Source organism: Mus musculus, chromosome 9 (genome assembly GCF_000001635.26).
Source record: "Mus musculus strain C57BL/6J chromosome 9, GRCm38.p6 C57BL/6J".
NCBI lineage: Eukaryota > Metazoa > Chordata > Mammalia > Rodentia > Muridae > Mus > Mus musculus.
Window position 1 is genome coordinate 106,388,749 of NC_000075.6, and position 26,773 is coordinate 106,415,521.

At 50.4% G+C, this 26,773-nt stretch overlaps 2 long non-coding RNA genes across 3 annotated transcripts in view; both read right to left on the reverse strand.

Annotated features, from left to right (window-relative positions):
- Window positions 1–523: 523 nt before the first annotated feature.
- Gm33616 overlaps window positions 524–26,773 on the reverse strand; it is a 32,233-nt gene continuing 5,983 nt past the window's right edge. For both annotated transcript variants that reach the window (XR_001779299.2, XR_379814.4), the window contains exon 3: window positions 524–812. This is a non-coding gene — a long non-coding RNA (predicted gene, 33616). The remainder of the gene's footprint in view (window positions 813–26,773) is intronic.
- Window positions 16,750–25,510, reverse strand: Gm46131. Its single transcript, XR_001779300.2, has 3 exons — window positions 25,303–25,510; window positions 24,169–24,230; window positions 16,750–17,026 (listed from the first exon to the last, which is right to left on the reverse strand). It is a non-coding gene; the product is annotated as a predicted gene, 46131 (long non-coding RNA).

The following is a 26,773-nucleotide window of genomic DNA, read 5'->3' on the forward strand; positions in this document are numbered from 1 at the left end:
ATGAGGAAAATACCTAATAAAAAAAATGAATGACAAAAAAAAAAAAGAATGTGTTTTCATTTTGATTCCAGGTGTAGGATATGGGGCTGCTTCAGACTGTCCACAGCAGCTGACTATGATTTGCCTCGTGCTCTAGCAGAGGCATGATTTTGCCAGCTGCAGATAATTTCTGTGATTGTATGATGTTTGGAATTCTGGGAACTTTTTAGAGGGTATATAAATGCTAGGGCCCCAAGAGGGAGGGTAGGTTGTTCTTTGTTTGTTGTTGTTTGTGGCTTTTAATAGTAGTTTACAAAGAAGAAATAACAACAAGAGGAAATTAGATATCCTGATGGCAAAGATCAAACTTGGCCCAAGGAACTCTACCCTCTACCCTCATCAGTAGTCTAATGCTAACATCTCCCTTTCACCTCTATCCTTTCTCTATCTAGAGGGGTTGAAAGGGTGGGAAGGGGCAGAGAAAGGGCTAAGAAAGAAGAACTACAAAGTAGTAAAGCTACCTACCACAAGTGGTACCCAAATGTAGGTCTAGGCAGAATGAGAAATTTTATTTCAAATGCCGTAGAGAAAACAGCAGGGAATGAAGAATGGATTTTTCTTTTCAAGACACCAGCAAAAAAGTTATTGTGTCTGGTACCACTGGGGTATCCCCCACTTCTTTGTTCCCAGAAGTGGTAGTCATCATCATCTCCTTCTCCTCTTCCTCCTTCTTCTTTTCTCCTCCTCTTCCTCCTTTTCTTCCTATATTCTGTTTCAAAAAAAGGTAGGGGTCACTCTCATTTCTGAAAGGGTTGCAGACTTGGTGAGGTGCACTAGAAAGAAAAGGGAGAACAAAAAGGCTCAGTCCTAGTAACTGAGCAAGATGGAGTTATTTGGAGGAGGAAAGAGGGAAAGAAAGTGCCTGAGGGTGGTCAGGTCAGAGAAAAGCTGAAAAGGCAGGAGGACAATCTGATGAAACAGCCTGTTTCCAGAGAAAGGGTCAGTCTTGAACCAACTGTGCCGCCAGTTAGAGGAGGGGTGGCTCTGGGTTGCGAGACCATCATCAGCTTTCCCAGTAGTATACAGCATAGGCCTGCTAAGAGATAGGATGGTATCCTACAGACATGGCAGATCTAAGGCCATTTAAAGAGGTCATGATTTCATATGAGATGCACTTGCCTTACACGGAACAAACTCTAAGTGGCTGGGCTACTCAAAATAGAATTATTCCTCAAGACTGGAAGGGATTGATAACAGCTGTACTAGAGGCCATTTCATACTTGCAATGGTTAATATGGTAGAGTGAAGAAGCTGTTATATTGAACCACAAAATAGAGCGAGAGAAATGAACATAGTCAAAGATCAGTCGCTGGGTGAAGGGTGGTACCCTGATCTATAAGGACAGATTCAATTTGATGATGCTACTATAGAACAATGTCACTTAGCTTTAAGAGTTTTGGGACAAAGTTGAGGAACTTAGAGGAAAGTCCACCTCATTTACAAATATTACACAAAGCACTGAAGAATCTTTCACTGTTTTGTTTTGTTTTACACAGATTAGTTTCAGCTGTGAACAAAGCCATATCAGACTCTGATGCAAGGCAGGTGTTGATAGAGACCTTGACGTTTGAAATGCAAATACTCAATGTAAAAATTTTATTTGACCATTAAAGGTACGGAGAGTGCCCATGGATGAATGGATAATATTGGTGGTTCTAACATGCACACCTTATATCATAGGTCAAGCTACAGCTAGAGACCCCAAAGGCCCAGCCCTTGCTTGGACAGGAGGGATAGACTTGAGCTGCTTTGTCTTGGGCCTTGGCTCTACCCCAGAGAGGTTTAGGAACCAGGCTGTCCCATGGGCCTCTGTTTAGTCTACCCCACTGTGCCAGAGACTACCTCCTGCTTGAGCTGGTATCACCTCTTCCAGGGACAGATGAAGGCTGTGACTTGGATGTACCCTCCTCCCTGTTCCTCCTTCTACAAGACAAGACTAGCTCATTCACTCTCAAGTCTCCAAAGAAATAAGTAAAGCGAAAGGAGCCATGAGAAGGGACCACAAGGCCATGAAATCTTGGGGTCAGGTCAGAGGTCCTCCCATACTGCCAGTGGGGCCCAAGGTGGCCTCATTCCTGGCCCCAGCATGCGGGTAGGTGGCTCAGGTGTATCTGGCTCAGCTGTCTTATAATTTCCCGAGTACATGAGAGCTCGGGCTGCTTTCTGGAAGCCCCTTGACCACTGGAGTCAAACGGTCTGAAAATATACACAGATTTTAACCCAGAAATCCTATCTATCCCTGTGTGTCTGCCCCAAGGAAACTGCCACTTGAACGCACAGGGAGGGGGAAACCTCTAACTAGCTCGGTGATCCCTGACTCATGTCAGCTGTCAGCTATATCCAGACTTCCTCACTGAAATTGTCCTCTCCCACAGACTTGAGGTCCCCTATCTATGCTACTCCCTGCCCACCCAGACAGGATATATGTTTCTCAGGAATACAGATATCATCCACAGAGGCAGGGGAAAGCAGGCTGTGAGCTTTAGCCCTCTTGTGTGCCAGGCTCCATTCTAGGTACGTAACACTCCATCCTGTCTTCACAGCAAGGTTTTATTCTCCCTGTCTTTCATGCAATAAAAGCAAGGCATCCAGGGAGGCTGAGGCAAAGAGCCAAGGAACTCAGCTGTAATCCTGCAGGCCACAGAGGGAGTCCTAAGAGACACGGTGGGTAGGGCGGATATGGAAGCCCCTCCAACTCCCTCAGAGCCCACTCTGGCTCTGCAGCATTTCCCTTCACAACACTATAGCAGGTGCTAGAGGCAGAGGGCGATGCCTGCCTGTCCCCTGCCCCACCTCTTTGCCTTAGACACCAAGCCCTGGTGTGTCCCCCCCCACACACACACACACTTACACACAGCCTCTGCTGCAGCCTCTGGATGTGCCTGGAATCCCAACATTGAGCTGCAGAGATATCTGGCTAGAGCCGCAAGGTCAATCCCTCCCTTAGCTCTGTACACACTACTGCAGCATCTGGCCAGCCTCAGGGGAGCCCCCACCCCATCTTGAAGAAACAGAGAATGAGTCAACTTCTGTCCCACCTCTAGAGACTATTATGGGAGAAAAAGAAGTAGGGGTCCCTGGGCCCCCAAGATAACTTCTGCTTAACTATCCATAAGCACTGTCCAGAGGGCTGAAGGCAGAGCCAGGCAAAGCCAACACTCCTCTGCTGCAGTCCCCTGAGAGCTACATGTGGCCTCTGAGCAGGGAACAGGGTCAGGATAGCCAGGTTAGAACCCCAGCTATGCTACCTACAGCTATGTGATTCGAGACATTTAACCCTAGTATGTCTCAGATTCCTGTGTGGAAAATGAGGAAAAGCCGGGTGTGGTGGCGCATGCCTTTAATCCCAGCACTCAGGAGGCAGAGGCAGGCGGATTTCTGAGTTTGAGGCCAGCCTGGTCTACAAAGTGAGTTCCAGGACAGCCAGGTTTACAGAGAAACCCTGTCTCAAAAATAAATAAATAAATAAATAAATAAATAAATAAATAAATAAATAAATAAATAAATAAAAATTTAAAACATTTTAAAAAGAAAAAAAAGAAAATGGGGAAAGGCTGATCAGAACCTCAGAAGTTTGGAAGAGGCAGGGCAGGACATGTCGTGACCATGAAGGCTCCTGCCACCACCACCTGAGTGTGGCCTTGATCTGTTCAGGCTCTGTACAAAGCCTTTTGTGTGTGCCTTGAATCATCACAAAAATTCCCATGAGACACACCTATTCTCCTCAAGCATGTGGTGTGCTCCATGGGTCATAGACAGACAGTCGGAGAAGGCTGAATCACCTTGTGGTGAGGCCACTGATGGGGAATGAGGGAATATTGACTTGAAAGGCGGTGGGGGCGGGGGTGAGGGTGTGGTGGGGTGGGGTGGGGGAGCAGGGGGCGGGAATGAGATTTGGATGGGAAGCATACGAAGATAGCAGTCTGAGGATAGGCAGGTACTAGACCAGCTTCTTCAGAGGCCAGCGTTGGTCTTAGTCAACTTTCCAAAGTACTACAAAGGAGTGCTCTTGGGGTCCCCGTCTCTCGGTCTCTCCCGTGTTGCTTAGCCTGGTCAGGCTGAGACAGATATGCTCAGGAGGTGGTAGACTTAGGTGGTTGATTCCAAGTAGCCGGCTCCTATCCAGACCCTGACCGTCCCTGGGACACAGGTGCAGCTCCTGCCTTGTCCCCCTCCCCCAGTTGCGGCAGAATGCTCAACCATTGCTCTCCAGCCTGCACGTGGGGCTGGCCAGGCTCCCAGAGAAGTCACCAACATGAATGGATTCCTTGCCCTGCCACCCCAGCCCCCAGAGGATGAGGGATCGCCAGCACTGAGACAATAGGAGGCCTGCTTCTGATCAACCATGGCAGCTTCCTCCTTCCTTTGGAGAAAGGGGCCAGCGCTAGCCTGGAGACTCCAGGCTGAGGCTCATCTTTGCCTGCTCTGCCCTATACCCTAGCAGGTAAAGATCAAAGTTAGGAGTTAGAGGAAGCTCTCCATGGTCCCTTGCCCTGGACCTTTTTGCTCCCTGCACCACGTGACATGCTTCTTGTCCACCAGACCTGACACCGGGCAGAGAGGCCCCTGGGGGGGGGGGGTGGAATTCAAAGCATGGGAATGGAGTCTGAGCCCGCTGAGAAGTGAGTCTCATTCCTGTCATGAGTGGGGAGGTCAAGAAAAACCTGAAGGGGCAACACTGGGATAGGGTTGGTCAGCGGCCATTTGGCAAAGAAGGCAAAAGCACGGCATGGCTGAAGAGGGGTCACGCCTGGCGTGGGCCTTGGGCTTTGGGACCTGCTGGTGACTAGAGGCCAGTAGCCCTTGTGGCTGCTTCTCGGAGTTGCTCTGAGCCTCACCAAGCTGAGATGAGCAGCAGTGAGAGTGGCGGGCACAGGGCTCACAGAGGCCAGTGGGTTCCAGCGGCCCCATCTCAGCCAGGTCCTTGGCAGCCCGCACTGCACTCGGGCCGCAGATTACCAAGAAGCAGCCCTATCAGATCTTGGCACCAGCTAAGTGATCTCAGGCCAGGCTGAGTGAAGTAAATTGCAGTATTTAAATGAAAGGAGACCAAGGAGGCTGTGATGAATGCGGTTTGGCTGTGACAGACCTGTAGTTGGCACGACTTGTCCTGTTTGTTTGTTTGTTTGTTTGTTATTATGCAAGAACTTCCTACATAGTTCTGACTGTCCTGGAGCTAATAATTATGTAGACCAGACTGGCACTGAACTCACAGAGATCCTCCTGCCTCCGCCTCCTGAGAGCTAGATTAAAGACATGCACCACCAGGCTTAGCCCATTGATCGTCTTCTTGGTCCGGGTGGATATCCCTGAGGCCGACTTCCCACACTCTCCCATCCCTTGTCCCATTTGACAGATAGAGAAACTGAGCTGAGTACAAAGCCCTAACTGGCCAAAGGCCATAGGGAGTTTGTTTCAGAAGCGACTTGCCTCACCTTGGTCTCCTGGGCCACAGGAAGTACTCAGGAAGGTGTTTGGGCTGGTGGCAGAGATGGGAAGCCCCCAACGTGTTAACCTATTCACTGGAAAGCCTTGGCTTTGAGCATGGCCCTCTTCAGCCTCCCTTTCACCAGTGAAGCTTCAACCCTTTCTCTCTAGCTTCTGATGCTATACCCCTCCCCCCTTGAGCATCTTCTGTCTTTCCATGATGCAACCAGGCTTAGAACTGCTCCAGGACATAGATGCCGAGCCCTGTGGTTCCGTGTTCCTTCCTATTCAAGCTCAGCCCAAGGCAAGCATGAAGCCCAGCTGGAGTGAGGCTCAGGCAACTCTACCCCCAGACAGATGCCCAGGGGTAGAAGAGGACACTGTGTTTAACTTGTGTCAGAGGAGTATCAGAGGTGACAGAGAGGAGGAGGGGTAAGAGGGTCCAGAGTAAGGAGGTGGGGGTGGAGGAGTGACTGGGAGGGAAGAGAAAGGAGCTGAGGAACAGCAAGGTGAAGGTTCTTAAGCTGCCAGTCATGTCTGGGCCAGCCCTGCAGCCCAAGTCAGGATACTTCCTGGGTCTCAGTTCTCTGCTCTTCTCCCTTTGTCCACAGCAAGGATGCAGAGCCCCAGTAGACAGAGAGAAAGTGAGGGGCCCCTAGTGGGGGATCTGTGTGTATGCAGGCACTTAAAGGGCCCCCGAGAGCACTTCTTGGGCTGTCTGTCCACAGCATGGCCTCCTGGATATGTATTCAATGCCTGCCTCAGCTAGAATCACAGGCGTGCTCCGGAGGGCTGATCCACCTTGCTGAAACCAGTTTTCCTCTAGCGAGGGGCTTGGGTCACCTCTCTGCCTTGTCTTGGTCCCACTACCAATTGCTGCACCCATCTGATTGGTATCCTGTGGAAGGGACCTGGGTGGGGCACATTAAGTCCCCAGGATTCCACCCCGGGGATGTTGCTGGCCCAAACCCCCTCGCCAGGACTGTGCTCTTAAGCAGTGAGGGACGCCCTGGGGAGTGTCAGTCCCTGTGAGTGTGTGCACCGGGCATGAGGATTATTGATGCTCTGTGATGCCAGGCAGGGTTTAGCCCCCTCTGGGCCTCTGTTCCTCATCTGTAAACAGGGATTAATAATTGTGCAAATCTCCCAGGGTCATGAGAATTAATTAAACAAGAGAGTACCAGAAAACCGAGCTCAGCCAGCATCTGGAGCAGAGCCAGAGCAGAGCGTGCTTTCCTCTAGGTTTCTTGGGTTGTCCTGTGATCACATGGCCGCTCTGTCCCCTGAGGAGACCTGCTGGCTCTGTCTGTCTGTCTGTCTGTCTGTCTGTGCCCTGCAGCCAGGAGCACCTTTGCTTCCCCATGCAAAGACCAGAGCCACTTCCCAAGGCTAAGAATTTTCTGTGAGGGGATTGCTCTGACTTCTGGTTCAGGGCCCAGCCAAAGAAAGCACGTGTGTCCTAAAGATCGGAGGCCTGTGTCTCCCCGTGGCTTAATGTCAGGTCATTCAACCAATGTCAGGTAGCAAAAATCCTTCCCATAACTTCCAGTCCATGCAAGCCCATCTTGGAGTGCGGGTGGAGGGCCCTGGCCAGATTGAAGGAAGAATAACTCAGTATAGGGGCCTCCAGGGGCCTGTGGCTGTCAGACTGGCACCCACCCATCAGATCTGTGAGATTCTTTCTGCATGACCATAATGACCACAAGCTCCCTTCTGAGGCCCAGGGACCTTTCTGATCCCATGCTAGACCTTCATGCCTTCTCATCTAGGCCCAGGATAAAGAAAGAGGATATAGAGTCCCCGAGAAAATAGATAGTTGTAAGCCCCAGTGCCCCCCCTCCCCAGCCCCCTGGGACTTCTATTGCCTGTCAGATGAACTCAAAGGGAAATATTTTTGGGTTAAGTCTACTGCCTGAATACTAGAACATGGAAGAAGTTCAGATTTTTCTCCCTAAGACTTTCCCTGGATCCTGAGGTCTAGCCTCCTCTAACATCTGAATGCAGTAACCCTTAGGGATGTCAGGAGAGAGGGCTGCAATTGTTCACGCTAGGGGGATGATAAGTCTGGTTCCAGCTAGAAGAGTCCATCCTCCTCCCCTTCCCCATCTCTGAAATCCAAGGCTTCCAAAGAGGCCACTGTCATTTTTTTTTTTTAATGGAGACCCAGCAGGCCAGGTGGTGGTGGCTCACGCCTTTAATCCCAGCACTCGGGAGGCAGAGGCAGGCAGATTTCTGAGTTCGAGGCCAGCCTGGTCTACAGAGTGAGTTCCAGGACAGCCAGGGCTACACAGAGAAACCCTGTCTCGAAAAACCAAAAAAAAAAAAAAAAAACAAAAAAAGAGAGAGAGAGAGAGAGAGAGAGACTCACCCAGCAGATGATAGAGCAGTAAGGAACTTGTCATATGCTGGAAAGCCAGCTCTGTGGGTAAAGGTGCTCACTGCTAACCCTGAAGACCTGAGTTCACCATCCAGAACCCACTTGGTAGCAAGACACAAGTATCTCCTGCAAGTTGTCCTCTGACTCCTACCCAGAAATCACTGTGTATGCACACACGTACGTGCGTAAGTGCGGGCACACGCATACACACACTAAAAAAAGAAATGTAACAAAAACCGTTTTTATCGGTTGTTGCTTATGCTTTGTTCAGAAGTTTTTTTTTTCCTTTCTCTTCTTTCTTTTTTGACAGAGTCTTTCTTATATAGTCCAGGCAGCCTCCAACTCTCATTTCTCCTGCCTCAGCTTCCTAAGTGCTAGGATTACCGTCATGTGTTACCACATTTGGCTTTTCCAAAGCATTCATTGAACACTACTGAAATGGCAACGGGGGAGAAAAGGCAGGCAGAACAACCCAGGCCATTCAGACAACTGAAGGTTGAGAGCTTCTGTCTGGGCAGAAGGACCCCAGAGCTGTTTCTGTCTGGCGGGTTTGTTCTAGACTCTGCCAGTCAGTGCCCAATACCACAATGAGCTGAGAGTTGTCTACTCTGGCTTGGAACACTTCTCCAAGTGCTCAGCCTTCAAACTCAACTTGATTACTTCCAAGAAATGGGGTCTTGGGCCTAGGACTTCACCTGTCTGGGTACTGTCTCCAACTGGTCCACATCTGGGAACTGCACAGAGGTCAAATGGGGTGTGTGTGTGTGTGTGTGTGTGTGTGTGTGTGTGTGTGTGTGTAGTAAGTATCCAGTAACGTAGGTCATGAGTTTTCTTCCCACCCACGTTGTTCAGCTGGGCAAAGGGCAGGCTGGGGTCCAGTGTTTGTTTGCTTCCTCTACTAAGAGGAGGCCAAAGCCAGACCCTATCCTTCACTTTCCCATTTAAAATTCAGCGATAGGGGCTGGAGAGATGGCTCAGCGGTTAAGAGCACTGACTGCTCTTCCAGAGGTCCTGAGTTCAAGTCCCAACAACCACATGGTGGCTCACAACCATCTGTAATGAGATCTGATGCACTCTTCTGGAGTGTCTGAAGACAGCTACAATGTACTCATAACAATAAAATAAAATTGTAAAAAAAAAAAAAAAAAAAAAAAAAAAGGAAACAAAGACCAGGCACCTGTGGTTGTGGGCAGGATATCACAGCACCGGGCACAGGTAGGGGATTGTTGAAGCAGGCCCAGGGTGGAGACATGATTCCTCCCATGACCTCTGAGTGACCCCGGGGTTATCTCCTGCAGACAGTTCCTTCCAGCTCTGCTCTCTGGCCACCGCTTATCTCTCCTTGATAAATGGCCCAGTGTCCTTTAGAAGAGCTCTGTGTCCTTTAGAGCCTTCCCTGCCTGACCTAGGCATAGCAGGGCCTAGGCATGTGGCCTCTGGACAAGAGTTTGCCAGGGCTCTGCACCCAGGGAGGTTGGCTCTCTCCAGACTGTCCTCACGGGGTCTGGTAGGAGAGACAGGTTTGGCCTTACAGACTCTGAGAGAGGCAAAGCCTGGTTCTCACAGTAGCCTTTCATTCCTTCTCTGAGTGCCTGCTCCCTGTGCATGCCCATCACTACATACACCACACAGTCTTGGCTCCTCAGGCTCACTGAGCAGTGACAGGGTCATAGGGAGGAACTGGACACTGCTTTGAATTGTGATTCATATGTGACTCTTAGCCACCAGAGCTGGGGACAGAAACCTACCAATGAGGCCATCAAATGGGCATCTACAGAAGAGAGAGGCCTGTGCCTGACTCTGTGGGGTCCCTTGGTCCTCACAACTGTTTGAAGCCTGTCTCTTGAGGGCCAGAGCCAGGATCCCAACAGAAACAGGAAACGCCCTTGTCCTTCTGCAGATAGCACATGTCCAGAGAGAAAACAGCAAAAGAAAGAAAGAAAGAAAGAAAGAAAGAAAGAAAGAAAGAAAGAAAGAAAGAAGGAAGGAAGGAAGGAAGGAAGGAAGGAAGGAAGGAAGGAAGGAAGGAAGGAAGGAAGGAAAGAAAGAAAGAAAGAAAGAAAGAAAGAAAGAAAGAAAGAAAGAGAGAAAGAGAGAAAGAGAGAAAGAGAGAAAGAGAGAAAGAGAGAAAAAACAAAACAAAACTGAGTGATTCACAAAATAGAGACACTCCTGACATCACAACGTGCTGGCAGCAGAAGCAAGCATCTCAATGTAACCAACAGTACCCTGGGATCAGTCTGCTCTCACCAATCAGGAGCAGGCCAAAGAGTCTGCAATTACTGATAAGCCTCAAAAGGACCTAAAAACTCAGACTCCAGGCTGCTCAGCAGACTCGGGTCTCCAATGTACCTTAATGCTGGTCACATACTCCAGCAACAGTGTAGACCCTCTCGATGACTTCCTCCCTCACTGTGGTATCCTGACTCTGGCCTGGCTTTCACGATGTGACCACTGAGTGTCCAGCACTCTGGCTGACATGGCTAAGCATAACTGAAGCCATGAGCAGTTAGTTTCTGTCAGTCTCGAGCCAGCACCCACTACTGTCCTCTGCCAGTGGGTGTGGACATGATGGCTTGCTGTGCACTGGACGATCAGGCTTGCATCCCACTTGTGCCTCCTCTGCCCGCTGTCCGTAGTCCTGCCCCCTGGGTACTGGTGGTGTCACTTAGAAGCTAGACTGTTAGATTCATCTGTTATGAGTTGTGCTGGGACCCGTTTATGTGTGAATAATAAACTGTGTGTTTGAAAAGGACACCTGGTTATTGACCTCGCTGTAAGGTCCAAGTCCTGTCTGAGACAGGAGGGGACTAAGAAACTGGCTCTTGAGCAGGAAATGAAGAGTAAAATGGGAAGGGAAGACGGGGTGTTGTGTTGACACTTGGGTTTAATTTCAGCACTGGGGGGTGGGGTGGGGTAGGGGAGACACAGGTGGAGCTCTTCGAGTTCAAGACTAACCTGGTCTACATACTGAGTTCCAGGACAGTCAGGGCTCCATAGAGAGATTCTGTCACCAAACAAACAAAATCACAAAGAGGTTCCTGGCAGAAAGAGAAAGTCCAGCACAGGCAGACGGCCAGAGGGATCATTAAAGTAGACCGGGCACTAGAATTGGAGGCAGGGAGGAAGCAGGTTTCCAGGCAGAGGCAGAGGCAGGGTGAAGGAAAACAGTACTCGGGGCCACTTGGGGAGCTGCCTTAGGGTTTCTACTGCTTCGAAGAAACATCATGACCAAAAAGACAATTGGGGAGGAGAGAGTTACGACCAGAAATCAAGCAGGGCAGGAACTGGAGGCAGAAGCCGATACAGAGGCCATGGAAGGATGCTGCTTACTGGCTTGCTTCCCCTGGCTTGCTCAGCCTGCTTTCTTATAAACCCCAGCACCACCAGCCCAGGGATGGCCCCACCCACAATGGGCCCTCCCCCATTGATCACTAATTAAAAACATGCCTTACAGCTGAATCTCATGGAGGCATTTCCTCAACTGAGGCTCCTTCCTCTCTGATGACTAACTTATGTCAAGTTGACACACAAAACCATCCAGTATGGAGCCATGGCAGGTTAACCGGAGGGAGCAGGAGACCAGGGGTGATTTTGAGAGGCTCCCCTTTGGTTGCCAAGTGGAAGGTAGATTCTGAAGGATTTTGCTCCTCAAAGTCTGGGACATATTTTGCTATTATGGCTAGGGACATAACTGACTGACTAGACAGTACCTGAGGGCAGGAATTGGGGTTGGGTCTGCATCTAATTCCTTTATCTCTTCTCCCTATCCTTCTCTCTCTCTCTCTCTCCCTCCCTCTTTGACATAAGATCTCATTATGTAGCTCAGGTTGGCCTTAAACTTACTACATAGCCTAGGTTGGCCCTGAACTTATGTTCCTTCCTGCCTCTGTCTCCCAAATGCTGGGATTACAGATGAACATAGCTATGCTAGGCTGGCATCTAATTAATTCCTAAAAGTCCAGAAGTAGACACAGCAGAGGTTGACAAAGGAGCTCACTGAACAAGTGTCCATCTATCTGATGATGAATTTGTCTATCTGACACTGCCTTAGCCTGCGGGCTGGTATTCACAATTTGGTCAGGCACCACTGGGCCAGTGCAGGCAGGATGTGCACGAAAACAAGCTAGGCATCGAGAAAGCACGCTGGGTACTTCCATTGCTCACATGTTGGCTGCCAACTGGGGAAGTCTCACCTAGAACCCTACAGCCATATGGCCAGATCTGCCAGCACCATCCATCACAGATGAATCAATCTGGCAGACAGTGCCATGCAGAACTCAAGGTCCTGTCCAGGGTCCACCTGTCTCCAGGCTTTCTCAGGCAACGGGAAAAAGATGGGAGCTGGGTGGTGGTGCCTGCAGGTTAGCTTGCAGGGAGCCATGGCTGGGAGCTTAAGGAGAACGGCCCCTCCATCCAGAAGGGATGAAGCCGGGCATATTCATAAGCAGCTGGTGAACAATGAGGCATCAGGCAGGGGAGCTGTGTAAGCCAGACCAGATGCTGGAGGAGCCACCCAGCTCCGCTCCACCCCACCATGCTCCCTTTGCCCCACTGAGCTTCAGAAGCTGTGGCTGCCCCCTGCAGCCAGTCCCGATGATTGTGGTGTCTGTGGAGGAGGCTGGTGTGGGATAACCCAGAGAGCCCTCCTCTTCCTCCTTACCACACACACATGCACGGTCGCACACGCACATATACACTGACAAGGTCCTCAGATCTGAATGAACCAGGAAGCTCTCAATGGCTTCTTGAGTCCTCTCCCTAGCTCTGCCCCCATGGCCTGTGCTCTGCTCCCCTGGAATTCTCTTCCCCTGCTTAAGGACACATCCATCCTTCAGGTCTCAGTTCATTTGCCTCTTCTTGCAGGGAGTCCTTTCTAACCCCATCAGGAGTTCCCACGGACTCTTGCTCATCCCCTGCTAAAGCGTCTCACTCTGTCCTGTAACTGTCTGGCCACACGACTGTCACCTTCATTGCCATTCGGTGTGTCAGAGTCCAGCACAGTATAGGACGGTGTAAATGAATGATCTCCAAAATCCCTTTGAACTTGGCACTGGTCTTGACTGAACCTCTTGACTCTACGCTCATTGTCAAATACCTGCGGAGTACAGGCTTGGCCTGAATATTGACTGGCGCCTGGGAATCTGAGATCCCTGCACTAAGAAAGGGAGGATGTGTTTAGGACACTTCTGTAGCATGGTCCTCACTTGGGAACCGGCCTCTGAGAGCAGGAAGCAGGAAGGGAACTTATCTTCTGTTCTCCCACCCAATCTCCAATTTAGAAGTGGCGCACCCTGTAATTTGGAAGACTAATTCAGTGTAGGGTTAGGAGAAAGCACTGTGTACCAAGCTGTTGGAGCCATACTTCTTCCTGCCTATTGGATTAAACCTATGACCGAGCAGTCTTCTCTGGTGGGCACACCACAACAAACAGGTCTCTATATGTGACCAAGGCTGATCTTGATCCTGAGTCCTTCTAGAGTCCCCTGCTGGGATGAAAGGTGTGCATCACTGTCTCCTTGCTTCCGGCACTCAAGCACCAGTTTTTATCTCCTCCCCTGTAAAATCCCCTGTGGCTACAGGAGGTAATCTGGGATTCAGGTTACCTGCCTGATAGGTGCCTGGTTGCTTTCCTATCAGGACATGGACTCGGTGAGCAAGGTTGGCCCAGAGTCCCGCCTAGGATCTGGCTTGGCAGAGCCATGATATCTGATAGGCAGAGAGGCCAATCCACTCATGACTGTGTGGCCCTGGGCCAGAACTGGCACTTTCCTGGGCCTCAGTTTGCTTATCTGTGGACCAGACACAGAGCATTCATTAGTGTGCGCTCGAATGACAAATAGAGCAGGCATAGCCTGGGCAATCCCTAACCCTCTAATCTCTAAATCCTGCTCCCCTAAGGTACAAGTCTCTTAGCCCAAGCACATGTCAGCAAGGAGGGCCATCGCCCTTGGTGTGTTTAAGCTGGGCAGAAACCTGGGGAAGGGCAGAGCAGGTAAAAGCTGAGAGCTTTTTTATTGAAGTATCAGGTGGCAGGCTTAGGCAGAGAGGGACAAAAGACTCTTTAGAGTGGTCACCCCAATGGATCATTCCTTTCAGTTCAAGGACCCCAGATATCCTGGGGTAGCAGACTGTCTCCATGCTACACAGCCCCCACCCTCAGTTCACCCACACCCTAGCAACTCTGAAACTCCTGCTAACTGGGCTCAAACCGTCTGTCGCTGGTGATTCACACACCTCTCCTCTTTCCTCTTCCTGACTAATTATAGCTCTTGCGTGTTTTTCCTCCTGGAAAAAAAAAATGTCTTCTTAAAAAAATATATCCCCAAGCCAGTGGTAATTAATTTGGAGAGCCTCGCTGTGTGCATTTCAGACTGGCTTTGAGGACGGGCAGGTCCCGGTGCGAGGGTATAGACCGAGCCACAGAGGAAGGAGTGATGCCGTCTGTGGGGTAGGTGTGAGGATAAGCAGCCGAAGCCCATGCCATTCTTCACCCGATCCATCATGGCTTTAGGGACCCTGAGGAGTAGCAGTTACAGTCGTGGGGACTCTGCTGAATACGATGTCCTGTGCTTAAGAACGAAACGCCTACCATATGCATAGACATCTGTACCCTGGTACTTCCTAAAGCATGCCTGGATATAGACACACCCTTTAGAAGAGGGCCCCACAGTCATCAGTGACCTAAATAGAGATAGGCTCTAGGGAAATTAAGTCCTCCAAGGGCAAGGGCTTCCCTCACTTGCCTTTTCGGGGAGTCACAGCCAGCCACTGTCCTGGAGCAGGGCGCCATTAGCATTCTCTAAGCTTCTCCAAAGTTTCAGCTGGTGTGGGCAGCTTGGGGAGGAAGGAGGGTCCAAGAACAACAGTGAAAGGGGCAATCTGACTGGATCGGGGGCAAAGAACCACAGGGTATCCACAGAGACAGACAGGAAGCTTCAACCAGAGACAGGTCTGGAACGATGACTGCGAGATAAAGATAAATAAATCCTAGAGAGATGAGACAGGAGCAGGGACCCAGCAAAGAGAGTAGTTGGAGTCCTGGACAGAGCCCCAGGGACAGCTGGGATGGGCAGGAAGCCCAGGTCCTTTGTAGCAGTGGGATGGGTTCTGCCAAAAGAACAGGGGCTTGGGGCTAGGATAGAGCTAGGACCAGGCTGAGGACCACTGAAAAGAAAGGCCCATGAGCAATGCCTTTATAAGGTTTGGGCTGCTGGTGAGGCTCCAAAGAGAAAGGGCAGGCATGGCACTCCAGATCAGATTTCAGTTATGAACATAGTACCTTCTGCCTTTATCAATTCAGAAAGACTACTTGGGGAATATCCCAGGATGCACTCTGGCCTTGGGATTGAAAGGACTAATGTTGATGGAGCGAGGGAGCTTGAGCAAGGTAGATGCAAACTCATGCTAGGATAGTAAATTCAAGGGCAGCCTGGGCTACACAGCAAGTTCTAGGTCAACCTAGGGTACAGAGTAAAAGTCTGTCTTTTTTTTTTTTTAATTAAAAATTATTAAGCCGGGCGGTGGTGGCGCACACCTTTAATCCCAGAACTTGGGAGGCAGAGGCAGGTGGATTTCTGAGTTCAAGGCCAGCCTGGTCTACAGAGTTCCAGGACAGCCAGGGATACACAGAGAAACCCTGTCTCGAAAAAAACCAAAAAAAAAAAAAATTTTTTTTACTTGCGCAGGTGTGTTCATGCATGTGTGCCGGATGTGTGCCTGCTAACCTTAAAGGCTGGGAAAGGATATCAGATGCCCTGGAACTGGAGTTATTGGCAGTTGTGAGCCATCTTGTGGGTGCTAGGAATCGACCCCAGGACCTCTGGAAGTGCAGCCAGTGCTCTAAACCACTGAGCTATGTCAGCCCTAAGATTCTATCTTAAACAAGTAACAAAGCACCTAGTATTGTGGGGTATGCCTGCAATCCCATTGTGATGGTTTGGATATGCTTGCCCCGGGGAATGGCACTATTAGAAGGTGTGGCTTTGTTGGAGTAGGTGTGTCACTGTGGGCATGGGCTTTAAGACCCTAGTCCTAGTTGCCTGGAAACTAGTCATTTCCTAGCAGCCTTCAGGTGAAGATGTAGAACTCTCAGCTCTTCCTGTACCATGCCTGCCTGGATGCTGCCATGTTCCTGCTTTGCTGATAATGGACTGAACCTCTGAACCTGTAAGTCAGCCCCAATTAAATGTTGGCCTTATAAGAGTAGCCTTGGTCATGGTGTCTGTTCACAGCCATAAAACCTCAAGACACCCAGTTTTCAGTAGGCAGACGCAGGAGAATCACTGGTAACTTTGGGAACCACCTGGTCTTTCTAGTGAGTTCTCATCCAATCAAGGCTACTTGACAAAACTCTGTCTTAAAATGAAAACAAAAACCAAAAACAAATGTGTGTGTGTGTATTCTTTTTGCTAATTCCTAATAATTATAATAAAAAAATAAACCTATCCCTTCTTCAGGCTCCTGAGACCAGATGGACTTCCTTAGCATAGCATATGACTACACTTCTTTCCCTGGGCCTAGATCCCTCAAGACAGAGTCTTTCAGATCCCCAGGACAAAACTGGACGACCTCCTCAAACTTCAGAACAGGATCTGCCACCTCAGGACAGAGCCCTGGTTGCTCTCTCTCAGATTCCTCAGGCCAAAGCCCATCAGCTTCTCAGATCCTCCCTCCAACCACCCAGATCAGGGAAAGACACACCCTCCCTCCCTCCCCCATTCCCCCTCCTCACCCCCCTCCCTCTGGCCATTGAGGAGGTGTTGACAGCTTGCTAACCACAGGCAGAATGCCTCTAACTTCAGCCATCACCTCCCCCCACTTCTCTGGACACCTGACATGGCCTCCCGCCTGGCCAGGGTCAGGGCTGGGTGCCCAGGACCTTTTAGCCAGGCAGCTGTCGGGATTTCCGGCAGCCACTTTCTTGTCTGGAATCTCCTGGCCAAGTCTGCGCTCTTCTGGGGTCCGTGTCTGAACTTTGGAGCATCTGTCGTTAGAAGGGAGAGGGATACAACAGAGAGCAGGTGGCCTTTGGTGGCCTTTAGCCCAGAAGGCTCAAGTACAGTGCCTGTGAGCACCAGGAATGGGGAGAAATGGCCGCCAATTCTGGGGCAGGACTTTAGCCAGTGCAGAAGTCAGGAGAGCTGGGAAATACTCGCTGGGGGTCCAGGCAGCCCATTGGATCTGCAATAAATGATGGGCCAGAAATTTCTTAAGGAAATGGATGGTTTTTCATAGGCCCACAAAACAAACCAGAAAACTTCCTTTGTGATGACTTATAACTAGAGACAGCATAGTTTGAGTTAATCCAGCCCATACTCTGAGTAGACCATACCACTGACCTCAGTTTTTTTATCTGTAAAATGGATAAATGGATTACAGTAAACCCTCCTCTTTCCCCCCCCTCTCTCTCCTCCTCCTCCTCCTCCTCCTCTTCCTCTCCTTCCTTCTCCTCTCCCCCCTCCTCCTCTTCCTCTTCCTGCTCTCTCTCTCTCTCTCTTTGAGACAAGGTCTGGTCTCTCTCTTTAGCTGTCCTGGAACTCACTCTGTAGACCAGGCTGGCCATGAACTCACATAGATCTGCCTGTCTCTGCCTCTTTAGTCCTGGGCTTAAAGGTGTTTGCCATGACAGTCAGTGATGGTAACCAAGGCTCCACCTAGAGGCTCCAAACCTTTCCCTGAAGCCATCTTCCTCCTGCTAAGCACCTAATGATTTAAGCAGATAGGCGGCCCTTAGCTACCTACCCCAACCCACTGTAACCCAGGGCGACCACACTGAGCTCTGCAGGAAAAAGAAGCCTGGATGAGCACTCAGAATGGAGATCTAGAGTGGAATTCCTCCTGGAAGTGAACGTGGCTGAGCCCCTTCCCTCCCAGCCTCTGCAAAATGGGGAGCTGTTGGCTGAGTGCCTGCTCCTCTGATGTGGAAGCCAAAGACTGTGCCCGGATATCTTCTATCCTCTGTCTTCACTCGGCCTCCCTGCCTTCCAAGCTCTTCTGACCTTTGGCCCCAGCTCCTTCAACAAGATGAGGAGGAGGAGAGATGGCCACCCCCATCCCAGACCTTTTTTAGCCCCCCTGGGAACTCGGCGTCCTCCCAGCAAGGGTGCGTGGGTCGCAGTGAGTATTAATAGCTTGGCTGGAGGAGGTGACAGGGACTATCTCATAGCCAAACTCTGGAAACTTCACTTCCTAGGCAGGCCAGACAATTCTCCTGTCCCCACCTCCCCTATTGGCTCTAAGCTTCTCCATTTCTGTTTCCCCTGGGGCTCTCTCAGCCCCACAGCTCCCACCCCCTCAGGCATGCCTCTAGCTGCCTCTTGGTTTGAGCCTTCATGAGATCCTCTTGGGCCAGAGCTCTAGTAGGTTAATGGCGTAAGGCTGCTCTGTGACCTGCCCATGGGAGACAGAGGGGAGCTTGACTGTGACAAGGATTTTGTCTGCACCCTTCCTGCCCTGTCCCCTGACTGGCTGCCCCTTCCTGCATGATTCCTCCATCTTTGGTTCTCATGAAGCTGTGGTATGTTCTCAACATTTTTGTCCTTGCTCTGTTGGCCGTAGGAAGAAGTGGAGAAACTGAGGCAGAATAATGCCAGTCTGGGGAAAGTGCTTCCATGCTGTTCAGGTGGACCACCTCTCAGGGCTGCTTGGCAAAGAATGACACTCTGAGCTGTGACTGGGGACAGTGCTGTAGTCCAGTGTTGCCTCTAAGGCTAGGCTGTGGGGACAGCCACAAACCTATACACAACCGGTCTAGAGCACTGGGGGAAGGTGATGCCGAATCTGGTAACATGGAAGGAGCATGGTAAATGCTAGATGTGACCCACAGTTTAGCGATTAGCAATGGAGATGGGGCGGGGGGGGGGAGCAGGGGGCATCCTGAGGACCGGAAAGCTGAGATGGAGCCTCAGAAAGTGGGGCTTTGGTCCCTAGCTCCTTCAAAAGTCATATTCAACCCCTGGAAGCCCCATCTTGCTTATTCTCTGTTCTCAGCCTGACTGATCTAGTTCTAGCAAGTTTCTGGGTCTCTGAGGGACTCCTCCTCAGTCAGCAGCAGCAGCTGACTAACATAACCCTCTGACCCCTGACCTCTAACCCTACCTTAGTCTAAGTTCTAGTCTTGACCCCAGGCTGATTTTGCACCTCTACCCTCATTAGATCTGAGTACTGTTCCTGCCCTGTAGCACCTGATTTCAGATCAAGTCTGGACCTCTGCTGCCAAGCAAGGTTAAAAAAAAACAAAAAACAAAAACAAACCTCCAAACTGAGGCTAGATGGATGCAGGATCTCTGACTGTGACTCAACTGAGCCTCACACCAGTGCCAGGCCTAGGGAGACTAGTCCCCCTCCTCTCGTTCTCAACTTCTATCCTTGGTTCACCCAGGTCCCTCGTTCTAGAGGAGGCTTTGTGTGCCTCACAGGCACCTCGCCCTAGGTCTTGAAGCAAGATGACACTAGGAACATGTCACACCAGGTGATTTGTGACTTGGAAGAACAGAGGTGGAAATGAATTCTATTTCTGGGACGAAGCTTACTGGTTTAGACTGAGGACAGAGCAGAACCCTCAGTGGAATAGGGAGGGGAGGAGGTAGATGGACCCTCAGACACACAAATACAGTGTGATGGCTAATCTGAGACTGGGGCAAAACTCTCCTGGGGCAAAATGGCAGACATCCATACCCCAAATTGTAGCAACACACACCCTTAACCCCTGCATCTGATTTTCTCTCTAGTGAAGGAATATGCACTCCTGGAGGCTCAGAGTAGAAACTGGGTTTAAATCTTGGTTCTCCATCCTAGGAACACTGACCTGAGCCAAACTGCACAGCCTCAGCCCACAGTAGCCTCTGTATTCCTTTCTGTAAAATGGGATCCTCTGCTACATTCATTTCACAAGTTTACAACTTCAAAATGCAATTGCCTAGTGAGTCTCTGCACATGCTCAATGCACACAGAGAACCCAGGAGAGCTGAGTAGGTATGGGGGTGCACGTCTGTAATTCCAGAACCCCAGAAGTGAAGACAGGAGGGTCAGTTCATGACCAGTCTCGGCTGCATAGTGGATGTGAAGCCAGCCAGGGCTATGTGAGCTCCTATCTTTTAAAAAAAATCAAAATCAAAAAAGAAGGGAGAGCTAAAATTAGCCCTGATTATGAGACGAAGGCCCCCATTTGCTGCCCTGCCTTGAGCACTCATCTCACCCTCTGAGCCAAGGGCTCCTGAGAGACACACACTGGAAACCCTGAATAAGATTCGTGGCCTGCAGCAGACGCACAGGCTGACAATTACAGGAGCTGGGACAACATGGGATTTGTCAGCCTGGAATTAGGTCACAGAACTCTTAAAAACCAAGAAACTACAGAAGCCCCAATAACTCAGCATCCTGGGGGACAATGCTCATCGAATTTCCTGAACCAAGCACAAAGGGCACAAACAGACCAAAAAATGGGCAGGGGGAGCGAGCGGGGGTGGGGTGGGAGGGAGAAGCAGAGATCCTGCCTGGCAGCAGCCTGGGCACTCTCAGACCCTGAAGCACCCTTTAGGGAGGCTGAGAGTTCAGAGAGGGTGAGGGCTCCTCTGGCTTCACTAGGGTCTTATTTTTTAAAGATGTATTTTATTTTTAATTATGCGTGTATGTATGCATCTGTGTAGAGTATGTGCACATGGGTGCAGGTACCCACAGTGGCCAGAAGAGGGCATCAGATTCCCCTGGAGCTAGAGTTACAAACAGTTGTAAAGCCAGGTGGTGGCAGTGGTGGCGCACACCTTTAATCGCAGCACTTAGGAGGCGGAGGCAGGTGGATCTCTGAGTTTGAGGCCAGCCTGGTCTATAGAGCAAGTTCCAGGACAGCCAGTGCTACACAGAGAAATCTTATCTTAAAAAACAAACAAACAGGGCTGGAGAGGTGGCTCAGCAGTTAAGAGCACTGATTGCTCTTCCAAAGGTCCTGAATTCAATTCCCAGCAACCACATGGTGGCTCACAACCATCTGTAATGAGATCTGGCACCCTCTTCTGGAGTGTCTGAAGACAGCTACAGTGTACTTACATATAATAAATAAATAAATCTAAAAAAAAAAAATCACCAAAAAAATAGAACAGAACAAAAATAAAAACAAAAACCAGTTGTAAACTGATGGACTTGGGTTCTGGGAACTGAACTTGGGTCCTCTGCAAGAGCAGTATGTACTCTTAACTGCTAACCTATGTCTCCAGCTCACTACTACGGACTTGAATCTCCCCATTTCTTGGGGATTCTTCTCTTCTTCTTTTCTTCTAGATCACTTCCCTGGCCTGTCTACTCTCTTCTGACTCCTAGGCTGGGTGAATCCTTGGGGCTGTCCCTGCTTCCCTTGGCCTTCATGATCGTGTCCTACAGAGTGGAATTCTGACATACTCATGACCACAAGCCCTCTCCTCTGGCCTCCCTTACAAGTGCAGAAAGCTTTGGCCTGTAGGAAGGATGCATGTATTGAACAAGCATTGAGCATATGTGGAGACACCTACTGTATAGCAGGGATTTACATACAACCTCTCTAATCTGGGAGCCCAAAGACCAGGCAGGGGAATGACATACCCAAGACCACTTTGCTGAAGATGGCAAGGGAGTTCTAAACTGCAGCTAGTGTCCTGAGAGGAGAGAGGCACTTATGTTGCAGCTGTCTAACAAGCTGTGGTTTAAGGGGCTGCGACAGCCACCTGTGGCCTGATCTCTGGAATGGGGGTGGGGGTGCTAGCTGGCTAAGCAAACCCTTCCCCTTGGTGCCAGTCCCACATGACCTTTCTAGGTGGTTAATGAGGGCCCAGACACCACTCAGTAATTGGCCTCATTAGGCAGCTAGGACTGCTCAGGGGATGGGGTGGCGGATGCTGGGGCCCTGTGGGGACAGGCCAGACAGCAGCCTGTTAATTACCTGAGAAATCAGACAATTAGGCTTTCTGCCACCCTCCTGCCCATGTCCTGCTGGCCCCTAATTACTGAATGGCTGCTGAGCAGGCCAGGAGTGACCTGAATTTGGACCTGGGACCAGCCCCTGCCATTTCCCCACCTCTATTCTCTGCCTCCACCGTAGGCTACAGAGACCTGGCTGGGTATCTCCTTCAGGGATCTAACCCTGCAGACCCCTGACCTCTGCTTCTTTCCCAGACTTTGGGTGCTCTTGTCTTATCTTTCCTGCCCAAGGCAGCTCTGAGCCGCAGGAGATGGATGCTGAGGTGTCCACAGTGGTGGGATGAAGAACGTGGGCTGTTAGAATGGGACCCAAAGGGGGGATTCAGGAGGTGAGAGGGTGATGAAGCCATTCAGGGTCTCTGCAAGACTTCCTCAGGGAGGAGGTACGGGCCATGGCCGAGGAGATGGAAGTTGAAGTACTAAATGAGTAACTAAATGTACTCCAAAGAGCTGTGTAGGCTCGATCTATCCTTGGGAATCCCTTCCACACAGAAGTAAAGAGAACAAGATTGATGGACAGCCTGTGTTCAGGGGAGGTACAAGGAGAGGGCTATGTTCGGAAGTTCTGGAACCCTACCAAAAATGGAATGATCAGGCTGAGTCAGGTAAGGACAGCTTAACAGCACATTTGGGGACCTGGAGGTAGACTCTCACGCAGCTGTTGTGTGCTAGGCAACTGACTGAAAAGAGCCAGATGGGCTCTGCCCCGGGATGATGAGTAGCAGGCTGGGTGGTTCAGTGGGCAGGGCTGCGTCTCCTTCTGAACATACAAGGAGCTGCTTGCTGCCTGTCAGGCTCTGCAGGAGGAAGTGAGACCATGAAGAACCAGCTTGCAGGAAATACCTGGGTTTGCTGCTTTCCGTACTAAGGCTCTTTGCTGGTTCCGTTGTGGAACTGAAAATTCCATCCACTATCTATCTCTCCAGATGATAGGGGGCGGGTCCCAAAACTGCCAACTACTCAGAAAAGCACACCCAGCCCCGAGACATCAAGAAGCTACGTTTATCTGTCTAGGGATGCACCTGGTTGGTAGTGGTAGGCATGAAGCTCTGGCTTCGCTCCAAGGGCCACACAAACCCAGGCACTCTGGTTGCAACCCCTGCATATCGGAAATGAAAGACAGAAGAATCAGAAGTTTTAGGTCATCCTCGGCTACGTGGCAAACTTGAGACCAGCCTGGGCTACATGAAACCCTGTCTCAAACAAGAAGAAAACGCAAGTAAGTAAAAGGATCCTGGCCGGCTGGCTGGAGTGGGTTTCAAAGCGGCATCCCAGTGCCATCCTGGCCCAGCAGAGGAGGCACCACGACAACAATGTAGGAGAGAGACTGGCTGGATTGCACCGACATGGCTGGACACTGCAGTGCATTTGAGAGCTGACACAGGCATGTGGCTTCTTATCTTTACGCACAACTTCAGGATTGGGGGCAGGGGTGGGGTGTCATCTGAAAGACCTGCTCCCAGCCTTCTCCAGAGAAAAGGCCTAGGAAACCTTTGTGGGTTTCTTCTTGGGGATAGCTCTTGAGATTTACTGTGGCCCAAGGCCAGAGGTCAGAGGCTGAGAGCTAAGTCTGGAACACACTGCAACCGAATCTCTCTTCTCTCCTCCTCACTGGCTCGAGGGCAACCTCTGTATAACCACGGGTGCTCTGCAGCCCCCATTGCTTAGGTACCCAGGTATTTCCTGATAAACACATGCAGTACTCACCCCAGAAATGTGAGACCTCAAGGCTTCTGCCAACTGTTTCCCAGAGAAGAACCAGTCCTATGACACATACCCACATGTATGCAAACACACACACACACACACACACACACACACACACACACACACTGGAGCCCTAACTGCCTGTTGGCCTCTGAGGCCAACTGGGTTGACACATCACTATTCATTAGAACAGGTTGTGCCCTTGTGCCTTCAGGGCACCGTTCCAGACACCAGAGTCATTGTCTGGCTGATCTTATTCAACTGGCCGCATACTTTCACCTGTCTAACCTCCAAAGGCAGGCCAGGCCTTGCTCCGCATCCTCTCCCTATGGTATCTGGCTTGGTGTGCAATACACAGAGGGAGAGCTGTATTTGTTAGGCAAATAGAATACATGTGTGTCAGGGGATGGAGATACCGAATAAGTGACTTTTCCAAAGTCCCTTTGACAGTGTAGCATGTGTAGGACCTGGAACCTAGGACCTGTACTTACAAGTGCTGCCTGTCCCCTGTAGGATGTCTATACAATGGGGACCTCCCATCTGTGCTCTCAATCCTAGTTAACACTGGCCAAGGTAGATGACCAGGTTGTGTGTGTGCATGTGTGTGTGTGTGCGCGCGCGCGTTCTGTTCTGATACCTGGCATCAGACCCAAAAAGGTGGCGCTCACCTGGAGAAAGATGTTGTCTAGTCCATAAGTCTCCCCTGGGATGTCACCTTTAGGGTCTGGAGCTGGCAGAGAGCACAGCAGGGAGAAGGGCACTGAGAGGGGAGAAGGGAGGGAGGGAGACAGACAGACAGCGTAAAACCCACCCCTAATTCAACATCCACCTTCTCCATGCCTCTGCTCTATAAGCCAGTCCTAGGTAGAGGTTGCTTCTGCCAATCACTGACTCTGTGCCCTCGGGCAGCCTGCTTCCTGTTGAATCCTCAGCTGACTCACCCAGAATCAGGTGAACAATGAGAAAGATACAAAAGATGTCTGGATATAGACTCCAGGCTGGGTAGGTTCCATAAATGTGGCTACTCTGTATCGCCCCATTTTCTAAAAGGAAAACCAGGCCTGGAGAAACAGGGTACTATCCTGAGGCAATAAAGAGGCCGGGACTAACACTCTGATTCTCTTGTAAGTATGGCAGCATGCTCCCCACAGTGACTCCTGACCATGGGGTTTGGGTCCAGTAAGGCCCAACAGCTGAAATCTATGGTTTCATGTGTAGAAAAAAAAAGTGACTCACGTTCAGTGAGTGACCATAAACAGGGTATCCGAGTTACCCCCATGAGGACTTCCCTGAAAGGAGACTCTGCCCACCCCACACACACGTTTGCCTAAAATTCCACCTTTGAGCGGTCATTGTTCCTTCTGAGGTTAAACCCTGTCTCCACTTCGGTACACTAAGCCTCCCGGCTCACTGGCTAGAGGCTATCTTGGGCCACACTCTTGGCTTAAAACATCTGCTGGATGTGGCTAGACACACGTCTTGCCTTTGAAGACATTGGACTAAGATGGCCAACACCTTCTTGGCTCATTCTCAGAGTCACACCAAGGTACAGGCTGTTCCTGGAAGACTGTAACATGAGCTGGGCCTGGTAAGGGCAGTGCCCATGGCCCGCAAGGCCCAAGGCAGCTCTCAGGCAAGGGCCTGCCAGCTGTGCAGTGATGAGAACTGGCAAATCAAGGCCTGGACCTCAGGAATGGGATTTGATGTTAATTCTTTCCTCACAAAAGTGGCTAAACGCCATTAACCCTACCCACCCACCCCACAGCTTCGTGGAGCGCGACAATTCTGTGCACCACACTTACAGTCTGTGAAGTATACACTACACCTTCCCAAGTGGTATTGAGTGTGGAGTTGTATACACCAGGGCCTGAGGAGGTTGGGCTTCAGGGTCAGTTTCTCTCTGCCCTAGCTGACTCTGGGAAGCAGGGGCATTGTTAGTCTCCTTCCATAGATGAGGTTCTAGAACCTCAGAGAGAATTGTCCATCATCGTCCACAATCACACACTCTTCTGACTCAGCAACCTATGCCCCTGAGCAGGTGCCTTAGCCACCATCAATCATCCCGAAGGCATAGCTACTACTAGCCCATGGACCAGAAGCACAGAGAGCAAGGCTGAGTGGCAGGGCAGCCAGAGGCCCTGTACGACAAAGGAGGTATATTATCACCCCAGGAAGACATCCTGGTTGGACCTATCTCTTTGCCTTCTCATTGAGCAGAGCAAGGACAGTGCTCCTAACAGACAGCCCTCAGGGAAGACTCAACTGTTCTGCAATAGTCTGTCTCATTCCTGTTACTAAGAACCAACGAGCCTGGTTAGAGAGATGGCTCAGCGGTTAACAGCACTGGCTGCTCTTCCAGAGGTCCTGAGTTCAATTCCCAGCAACAACATGGTGGCTCACAACCATTGGTAATGGGATCTGACGCCCTCTTCTGGTGTGTCTGAAGACAGCTACAGTGCACTCAGCTACAGTGTACATAAAAATCTGACAAGCCATGGATGTTCCCATGATCCTTTCCAAAAGCTTCATTCCCACCATCAGAGCAAAGTGCTCCAGTGGAAACCCTGTGTCCACCTCCCCAGTGTCTGGAGTGCCTTCCACAGCGTGGCAGCTCAATGCAGGTGTGGTAAAGCTATGGATGGTTGGCTGGATGAATGGACAGTGTGTGTAGTTCCTACAGCTGCTGTAAGAGATTCCCACAAATTTAGTGGCATTGAAACAATGCCAATTCCTTCTGGAAAGGGAGTCTCCATAGGCTGAACTCTCCCAGGGACAGCTACAGTCCAGACTCTCCCTGGAACATCCCTTTTCTTGCCTTTCATGGCTTCCTACTCATTTCCCATGCCTTCACAGGCCCTGTTTCTTCATCTTTAGACTCAGCCATGTTGCCAAATCCTCCTCACATTCTTTAGGGACTCCTCTCTCCTCCTCGAGACCCTTGTGATGAAATGAGGTCCCCTAGGAGAAATCCAAGATAATCCCCCTATTTTGGCTCCAGACAATTAGCAACCTCCATCTCACTTGCTGCCTTAACTCCCTTTTGGCTTGTTTAACGACTGTGGGTACTGGGACTAGGACATCTTTGGGGAGCCATTATCCTGCTACTCACAGATGTTAGTTGTATGGCTGTGCGGATGGTAGGTTGAAGGATGGATGGAATGGTGGATGCGTGCCAGACGGAGTGCCGGCAGTGGGGATACACAGCTTGAGACAGAAACTGAGTGTCTCATCCCACCTTGTTTTCTGTTCAAACCAGCAGAAAGAACTTAACAG